Here is a 10,565-nt window from a genome sequence, read left to right on the forward strand (position 1 = left end):
GCACCTCACCAACATAGTCAATCCACCACGACTCCAATCCTCAAGAATATAATTCAACAACAATACTTATCATGCCAATTAAATCACAATCATCATATCTTAAATTAATTATGCAATCAACTGAGTATGGAAACCCTACCTTAGCAAAGATCCGAATACGAGTCTACAAGCGGAAGCTAGAAATGCTCTTCTACAAATCCTTCACCAAACAACAATTATAACAATTCAATCACAACATGTAATCATCCCTTTTCCCCAAATTCCAATACTAGGGTAAAACCCTAAAAGACAAAACTAACAAAAGGTATAAAACTAGCGACTTAGAGACGCAACCGACGCGAGAGAGAGATGAACAAGCACTCACGAACAATCAAAGATTTTGGGAGAGATTAGGGATGATTAGAGTACGTAGAAATGTTTTAGGTTTTGGTAAAAAGTGAAAAGTGAAACTGTTAAACATAATTTATAACTCTAATCATCCTTAACCAAACCGCGGAAATAATTCCCGTCAGACCGGATACTCGGTCGAGTACTAAGAGTACTCGGCCGAGTATTACCATACTCGGCCAAGTTGTCTTGGACAGTAGCCTGACCAGAAAACACACGACACACTACTCGGCCGAGTTAGACCTATTCGGCCGAGTGACAGAACCCAGAAAACCGTGGTATTACAATGCCACTTTGTTGAGCTTGGGACGATCCATGTGATGTGACCATAATTAGCGCATATTTAGCCCCCAAATTAGCCTTGTTCCCATGCTTTTTAGTGCATATTTGGGTCATTTCTTATCTTTAGTTCTTTGTTTTGCATATTCTTTGAGATTTTGATCCCTTGGTAGGAAAGGAGTAAGAATCTTGCATTTCCATGGCAAAATGAGACTAAATTGATTGAATTTAGTTCTTTGTTTTGCATATTCTTTGAGATTTTGATCCCTTGGTAGGAAAGGAGTAAGAATCTTGCATTTCCATGGCAAAACGAGACTAAATTGATCGAATTCAATGACCAAGCATCAAGGAGAGACAAGATTAGAAGGCCGTTGTACATATTATAGTAGAAGAGAAATGTTGAGAAAGGATCCTTGAGTCCCCAAGGAAATCCCCAAGGAATTTATGAAGAAAAGGGAAGAAAAGAAGAAGATATGTTGCTGAGTGACAATCCGAGCGGATTGTCACCAATCCGTCCGTCCCGCAGCTGCACAATCCGTGTAGCTTTGTTTGAATCCGCTCGGATTCCACCTCCACAATCCGCCCGGATTCCCTTAAATCCGCTCGGATTCCAACGCCAGAATCCGCCCGTCCTGACCTTATTCCGCCCGGATTCGGCTCCAGCACGGATTGTCTTCTCCAAGCTACGAAGAAAAAAGCCCTTCTCTCTAAAAATACCGGCTCCTCCTTGCTCAATCTAAAAAGTGAAATTACTAGTTTAGCCCTTAGTTAACCCTAATGCATCCTCCCTAATTTCCACTATAAATACCCCATTAGTCTAATTAGGAGAGCATGTTCTTCTTATCAATAATTAGTGTAGTTAATATCAATCAAATCTCCCTTTAATATTGTAATCAAGTAGTAATCAAGTATTAATCAAGTTTTAATCCAAGTTTTAGTTCTTTAATCTCTCTTTTGTTCATCCTTTATTTTGGGTAGTTGAAGATTATTTGGGTTATTGTTGGGAGATTGACAACCTCTCAATCAAGCATTCAAGTACTTCTTTTATCTTTGGTTTATTATTGGAATCATTAGTAGGCATAATCTCTTAATCCCTTTTTAATTATTGTTAATTACTTTCATTTATTCATCATGTTTCATATTGTTGGTATGATTGACAACCTTGCTAGCATGATCAACATGATAATGAGTTAGTAGTCTCTTAGCTAGGGTTAATGGGTGATTAGGGGAAACCAACATGGGGAATGATTCATGCTTAAATTAATATGCTTTCATATTTTATTTGCTTGCTTGTTTTGATCTCAACTCATGCACATGTTATATTTGATGAAATGCTAAGCCTATGAATCCTTGCATTTACTATCATCTTCTATCTTTTCAATGAGACTTGTAAGACATAACCCAACTCGAGTCTCATTAGACCATGCATGTTGTTGAGTGGGGAAGATTAAGTCGACTTGTAGGTGTTGTACAATCTAATCGATTCGGCTCCGGGACCCAAACTTTCCTAGGATTGTAAGATATAACCTAACTCAATCCATCACAACAATAATTGCTTGCTTATAATTTGAGAACATGTTTGTATGATCATGTCCCATGATTCCCCTATGATCCCATGACACCCTAGTGCCTTTAATCAATTGTTTACACCCCTTTAATTCATCTTGCTTGTTTATTTTCATTGCTATTTTAGTTTAGTGACCTTCTACATCAACCCAATTTGTGACACCCCTTAGACATCACTAGTTGCAATAGAAATCTCATTTCAATACCCGTCCCTTGGGATCCGACCTTTACTTGCCTCTTTACTAATTGTAGAGTTGTTTGTGAAGCTATAAATTGTGTTTTGATTCGACCGTGACCCAACGACCACATCTTAATTTGTGAACACGAAACGGACTCGCATCAAAAAATGGCGCCGTTTTGGGGACGGTGTTTGTTTGATTTAGATTTCTTTTTATTGTTATTAGTTGTGTCTTTCTTCGCCTTGGGGAAGTAAAACTCCTCAAGGTTTGTTCTAATTGTTTTTGAGTTGTTTGATATTTTGCATGTCTAGAAGGTTACAAGGTGATTTGTTACCTTTTGACCGTGAAATCGAAAGAACCTTGACGAACAATAGGAGACTTGTTAGGAGGAATTTAAGAGGTATTAGTGAAGTTGTTCAACCCACTAGTGAGTTTGTCAATCGTTTCGCAATAGAAGGAGAAGAGAACCCATTACACAATACCCCACAAAATCCACCTACAATGCCTAAATTCTCGTCACACTCCGTACCCACCGAGGAGAATCTACCAAATGGTACTCCTACACCGCAACATCTAACCGGAAATTTTATTGCCAAGTCCGCCTTCATCCAATTAGTTGAGAGGAGCCAATTTGGGGGGATGCCTAGTGAAGACCCTCATTCTCATATGGAAACCTTTTGCGACTATTGTGATGCAATCTCTCAAACGGGCGTGACTCAAGACCAAATTAGATGGGTCTTATTTCCTTTTTCTTTAATCGGCACCGCGAAGCAATGGTTGAAGGGCCTTGATAAGGCCACCCTTGGAATAGATTCTTGGAAGAAGTTGGCTCTAGCTTTCTACAAAAAATTCTACCCACCGGAAAAGACTAACATGCTAAGAGCTCAAATTACGGGTTTTAAGCAAAGGGATGAAGAGTCTTTGTATGAAGCTTGGGAGCGGTTTAAGGGAATTTGTCGCTCATGTCCTCACCATGGACTTAGCGAATGGTTTTTGGTACAACAATTTTGGAATGGTTTATATGAAGATTCTAGGAACATTCTCAATATGGGATCAAATGGAATGTTCACCGAAGTTGATGACAATCAAACATGGAACAAGATTGAGGAAATGGCGGTCCATAACTCACAATATAGTAGACCTCGCAAGGCTACTAGAGGAGGAAAGCATGAAGTGGACTCCGTTACTCAATTGGGTGCTCAACTTAGTGCTCACATTGACACAATCAACTTGAAGTTTGAACAAGCTATGGCTAGACTTGAGGAAAACTCAAAATCATCAAAGCATCATGTTAATGCCATGAGGGCATCCTCATCAATCCCAAGTGGGATATGTGAGAATTTTTGAACTTTGGGACATGACCAAGGTGAATGTAGGGGAACAAATGAACAAGTGAATGCTTTCCAAGCATACAAGAGTGGTAACCCTTATTCCAACTTTTACAATGAAAACACCAAATTCCATCCAAATCTCTCATACAAAAGCCAAAATGTTCAAAACCCTCAAACAACATACACTCCACCACCCATGAGAAACCAAAATCAAAGACCCTTTTACAATCAAAACCAAGGTTACCAAAATAAAAATCCATACAATCACCAAAATGACCAAGGTTTCGATGTCCAAAAAGCGGTCCTCCAAATGCAAAAGAATCAACAAGAATTTTTCACTCAAATGCAAAAAGATAGCCAAGCAAAGGAAACCACCATCAACAACATTCTAGCTCACACCAAGATGTTGGAAACACAATTGACTCAACTAGCATCTTCAAGCTCACAAAGACAAAAGGGGCAATTACCACCTCAAAGTAATTCCCCTAGACATGAAACGGTTAGTGTCATTCACTTGAGAAGTGGTACAAGGTATGAAGCACCGAATAAGCAAGTTGAGGATGAAGTTGTGGAAGCTAGTGAAAAGGAAGAAATTGTGCAAAACTCCAAAGATGGAGAATCATCAAAAGAAGAAAGTTCAAAGAAAAATGAAGACAAGGTCAAGGAGAAGGAGCCCATTGTGATTAGACTCCCTTTTCCAAGTCGTCAAGCCAAGCCCAAATTTGATGATCAACTTGGAAAGTTCATGGAAATTGTGAAGAATTTGGAAGTCTCAATTCCTTTCACGGAATTAATCAATCACGTGCCGGCCTATGCGAAATACATGAAAGATATCCTCACAAAGAAGAAGTCGATCCGGAAGCTTGAGACTATCGCCTTCACTAAGGTGAGTAGTGAAATACATCAAGGGAGTTCACCTCCAAAGTTAAAGGATCCGGGAAGCTTCTCAATACCGTGTACCATTGGCGACACAACAATCAACAAAGCCTTATGTGATCTAGGGGCTAGTGTGAGTGTCATGCCGTACTCGGTGAGTAAAAGGTTGGGGATGGGAGAGCTTAAATGCACCAACATCACACTCCAAATGGTCGATAGATCGACGAAGACACCATTAGGGATATGGGAAGATGTCCCCGTGCGAATTGGGAAGTTTTTCATCCCGGTGGACTTTGTCATTGTTGATATGGAGGAAGATTCCAACATTCCAATCATTCTAGGAAGACCTTTCCTACACACCGCGGGTGCGGTGTGATGTGAAACATGGTGAGCTCACTCTAGAAGTCGGAGATGAAAGCATAACTTTTAATCTTGACAAGACTATGAGAGCTCCTCGTTTGCATGAACCATGTTTCATGATTGATCATTATAGCCGAAAGGATGAAAGGAAGAAATCGGAACTCCAATGGTAGAAGAAAATTGAAGATGCTCCATTCAAAGAGCAAGTCAATTGTGACAAGGAGAGCTTGCAAAGCTCATCAAAATCAATCAAGGAAGAAGAGGATGGCCTCATTGGCCAAGAGAAGAAATTGGGAGAGTTGTCTCCATCTAAGCAAGAGATTTCAATGATCAACTCAATGAAGTTTGTCGTCTTTGAGACGACGAATTTGAAGGGATTTTTAATCCCTACATTGGTAATGCCATCGATCAAGACCAACAACAAAGGCCACGGTCTATTGAAAACCTCTACCATGATAATGAACAAGCCTTTGATTACTTTTTCAAGGTGTTGAGCAACATCAACAACACCTTGGACATGCCCTCTTGACATCTCATCAAGAATGAGAGTTTGGTGGAGTCCTCCCTAAACCACCACTTGTAAATATTTCTAACTCCCTAACTTACGTTTCAATTCTTGTATTGCATTTTTGTCATCTTTGGATTTTTATTTACTTTGATCAAAATAATTGTCATGTTTGAGAGAAGTGAGGGAGGGACTAACAATTTCAATTGATGTGTAGTGCTTTTAGCTTAGTGTGAGGATGACAATTGCCTAGGCTATCCATGCCTAGTAGTGCCCCCACAATGACGAACACAAGACTTGAAGAAATAATAGAAGAATGGTTAGGGAAGTGCATTGGGCACGGATGGAACTGAATCCGTGTACACAGGGGAAGAATCCGAGCGGATTCCACATAATCCGCCCGTCTTCAGTAATCCGAGCGTACTGCAGAAAATCCGCCCGTCCTGAACTGAGCTGAATTTTGAAAAATTCTTGACTGTGACTGAATCCGGGCGTCCTGAGCAAGAATCCGCCCGTCTTGAAGAATCCGCCCGTCTTGAAAAAAAGACGTCCGTCTTTGCAGCTGAGGAAAACAAGCAAAATTTTCTGGACTGAAATCCGTCTTCAGCCAAATCCGCCCGTCCCGTGTCAAGAATATCCGAGCGTCTTCCACCGAATCCGCCCGTCTTTAGGCGAGTTTTGTAAAGCCCAGAAAGAGCAGAATCCGCACGGATTGGGCAGAATCCGCACGGATTGCCCCTGCAGATTCGAAAATTTCGGTCTCTTTAAAACCCCTCCCACCTTCATTCATTCATTCATTTATTCATAAACACTACCCACAACATCAAAACCCTCATCCTCTCCATCACAAAAACAAAAACCCTCAACAACATTCACCAAAAACAAATCAAACCATCCTTCAAACAACAAATCAATCACTCCTTCTTCAATAAAAATCAAAACCAAGCACAAAATCTTCAACCTTTGAGTCGATTTTTGATTTCATAAAGGCAAAGCCTTTCACCTTCAAATCGATTTGGGTATAATACAAATTGAAGATTTTTCATTCTTTTCTTGGTTAGTTCATCAATGGCAAGAACTAAGGAAGCAACAAAGGCAACAAAGGCACCAAAGGCTAAGGCACTCTCACAAAGGCAAAAGGCTCTTCAAACAAAGAAAGCATTGGCTATGGTGGTAGCAACACCAAACTTGGAAGTGCAACAACAACAACAACCTTCTATGGGAGCAACAACACCTTCTACTCCGGAAATCGATCAACTTTTGCATTATCCGGAGGTAACTTTTATTTCCGATACCCATAGAAATACCTTTGTCAAGTTTGCTATGAAGTCATTACAATCCACCAAATTTATATGTGAAGATACCTTAGAAAAATTGGGTGTTCTTGAGCAAACTAGAGCCTTTTTCAATGCCATGGGGTTGAAGAAATTGTTTGAAACAAAGGAATTGACATACCCCTCCCTTACCTTGGAATTTTTGAGTTCCTTGAAAGTCACCAAAGTTGAGAATAGGGAGAATCTCGAGTTTCGTCTAGCTAATGTTAGTAGACGCATTACCTTTAGGGAATTGAGTGAAATCTTGGGTCTTAGTGATGAACCGCGTTATTTTAAGAATTATGGAAAGTATGACCCCGAACCTCTTTGGGAGGCAATCTCCGGGAAGAAATTTGAGGACTTTCATGCGAGTCGTGCTCTTTTGGTCCACCATCCGGGCATAAGAGTATGGCACAAGGTCGTGGGTAACACCATAATTGCAAGGAAAGATACCAACCATTTCACAAAACTTGATTTTATTCTCCTTGAATCGGCTTTGAACATTGGAAGAGTACACACCAAGCCTTACAATTCTTTGAGGCTCTTGGTAGATAGATGGCTCAACATTCATTGTGGGAAGAAGGGCACAACCGTTATTGTCAATGGCGGCCTAGTCACTATCCTAGCTAAGCACTTCGATCCTAACTTCAACAAGGATAACAAGTACAAAGCAAAGGAGGGTGGCCATCTTGTTGATATGCATACTATGATACACAAGTTCAAGTGGGTTGCCCATAACCCCCTTGACACTAAGTATGGATGGCTCACTAGTGAAGCTAGATCGTTCACCTTGCCTTCGAAGATTTGTCGTCTAAGCGTCCACCGGACCAATTATCTACTTCCCCTTTCTAAAGAGGCCGAGTATATTATTCAACAACAAAAGGGTGATCTTAAAATGCCCTCCTCTTCCATTGTCATACCACCTTACCCCTTTGAGTATGAAGAGTTCAAGCCGGAAGGAGTTGAAGCTAGAAAAGATTATGTGACTCTTCTCATGCAAGCAATGCACAAGCAAGCCTATGAAGATCGGAAAAATGCCTACTTGGCTCAATATCCACCCCTCCTACACTTAGCTAGGCAAGGACTACTTGATCCATCTTGTCCTTTGCCTAGTTGGGCGGATAGAGAAGTCCTATTTCCGGGTGCATCTAGGGTCGTTTTGGGTGACAATGAGGTTGTTGGTAATGATGAAGAAGTTGATGATAACATTGAGGAAGAAGCAAGTGAAGAAGAAAAGGATGGTGAAGATGATGATGAGCAAGATGAGGAAGAAAGTGAAGAAGCAAATGACAAGGGAAGTGGCAATGTGGCCACTTCTAATGAGAAAAGTGATGGTGATAGCATGATGGAAGAATAACAAGCCTTGGAGACTCCTACCCTCTCATGGTTTGTCTATTTCTCTCTTTGTTTTAATTATAATTTTGATCATTGTTGGAGTAGTCCTAGCACCAATAGAGGACTCATACCTCGGTACCATTGAGGTGTTCTCATTTTATTGTTCCCATTTCAAAATCCAAAATGACAAATTAGTTTCATGCATAGCATAGTGTGTGCATGAACTACACTCATCCTTGGACATTAGCAATAGTGTCTCACTCGATTTGGGGAAGTTAATGCATACACAACGGGAGGTAATCTAAATTATCCTCTCCGTCATAACAAAAACCATGCATCATGTAGTGTAGCTTAGTATAGATTGCATTTAGTATAGAAATCATTCATCATCTTTGCATAATTTCCATCATTTTGGCCATTGAGGACAATGCCCATATTAGTGTGGGGATGGGAATTCTAACATTTAACTCTTATTCAAAAATCCAAAAAAAATTGAAAAATCTCAAAAATCATAAAAATTTGAAAATTGAAAGCCCAAAAACATGTTTATTTCCTTTTGTAGTCTTGTATATATTGTCTTGTATATATTGTGTTTGTTCTATCCTTGTTCACATTGATTGACTACGCCACATCCGAGACATGAGGATATTGAAGACCGCATGGTATGATCTTTCCAATCTCCTTTTTCCTCTTTATGTTGATGACTATGTGGCTTTATTTTGATTGATGCGGTATAACAATGTGAACTTAGGACTTGCATTTAGTTTATATGTCATATTAGTTGATAGAATCACTTGCATTAGGATGTTTATATTAGTTGCATCATGGCATGTAGTTGCATGTTAGAAATGTTTTGAAAAATGCCTATTTAGGAACTTTGACAAGAGCAACTAAGCCATTACAAATACTTGTTCAACTTAAGACTTTGCCTACTAGAATGGTTGTAAAACACTCTAAATAGTGTCATACTAGTGTCTTTTGACCCATGACCCAAAGCCTAGTCAAGGGTTTGCATGTGAGTCACCTATCCAACCCCGTGATGCGATGTGGACTTGGTTAACTTGTCTAGGTGACCTTGTTTGACCTTGTGGTAAGGCAACCCAAAAATATTTTCTATCAATAAGCTTGAAGTGCTCATTTTAAAGAAATTTTGTCATGTGGAAGTAATGTAATGCCAAGGAAACCGCAAATGTTATGAATTGTTGAAAGTTGAGAAATTTAAGTTGTTTTGATGGAGGCGTACCACTTCGATGTGCTTTGGTGCGGGATCCATTGAATTGGATCCCCATACGGTTGTGAATTCGGCCGCCCAGAGACAGAGTGACTATCACCCCGAAAAACTATTGTCTAGAGGTTAACCGGTTGCCTAATAAGCGATTGGCGAAAGCAAAGGACACTAGCCCGGAAGGGACAAACCCCATCTTAAATTTTTGAAATGTGAAAGTGAAATGAGGACAATTTTCAATACTACTCATATCCACCCGTTGTGAATAAAGATTTGAGCATTTCATTCCCAAAAAGCCTTTTGTCAAGCCACTTGGTCGAGTTTGGGACGATCCATGACCTTTACTTTTGTAGAGAATTCGAGACTTGTCATGTCATATGCTACTAGCATCATAGGGATCATCATTCCACCACCATCCGATCGCTCTTGACGAAAGCATTTGGAAATTGAGGACGAAAGTAGTCTAGTTTAACACCATTTGGAGGTGATTTAGTGCCATCCTCTTAGACTTAGTAATTTGTTGAACTAGTATTTGTGAAGAATTACATGCTCTTAAATTTGTTCCTCTTTAGTGCCTCCGCCACTTGATGAGGAAGTGGCTATTCTTTTTGTAGATGCATCCATTATGTGATTTTATGTGCTTAATGTTTGGATGTGTCGCCATTTTAGCAAGACCCACCTTGCCTTGCAAGAAGGCATCCTACCTCATGGTTGTCTTGTTGTGAGTTGAAGGGGCGGAGTGAGACCCGCTAATTGTCTCATATCGGCTATATTATTAGGATAGGTTAGTATTGGTCCTAGTCTTTGTCACCTCTTTACTCGGGACGAGCAAAGGTTCGGTTTGGGGATATTTGATGTGACCATAATTAGCGCATATTTAGCCCCCGAATTAGCCTTGTTCCCATGCTTTTTAGTGCATATTTGGGTCATTTCTTATCTTTAGTTCTTTGTTTTGCATATTCTTTGAGATTTTGATCCCTTGGTAGGAAAGGAGTAAGAATCTTGCATTTCCATGGCAAAACGAGACTAAATTGATCTAATTCAATGACCAAGCATCAAGGAGAGACAAGATTAGAAGGCCGTTGTACATATTATAGTAGAAGAGCAATGTTGAGAAAGGATCCTTGAGTCCCCAAGGAAATCACCAAGGAATTTATGAAGAAAAGGGAAGAAAAGAAGAAGATATGTTGCTGAGTGACAATCCGAGCG

At 40.0% G+C, this 10,565-nt stretch overlaps 1 non-coding gene across 1 annotated transcript; it reads right to left on the reverse strand.

The window, feature by feature from the left end:
- Positions 1-3,284: 3,284 nt before the first annotated feature.
- LOC141616591 (small nucleolar RNA R71) lies at positions 3,285-3,391 on the reverse strand. The gene has a single exon (XR_012530928.1). It is a non-coding gene; the product is annotated as a small nucleolar RNA R71 (small nucleolar RNA).
- Positions 3,392-10,565: the final 7,174 nt, after the last annotated feature.

Source organism: Silene latifolia, chromosome 11 (assembly GCF_048544455.1).
Source record: "Silene latifolia isolate original U9 population chromosome 11, ASM4854445v1, whole genome shotgun sequence".
Taxonomy (NCBI): domain Eukaryota; kingdom Viridiplantae; phylum Streptophyta; class Magnoliopsida; order Caryophyllales; family Caryophyllaceae; genus Silene; species Silene latifolia.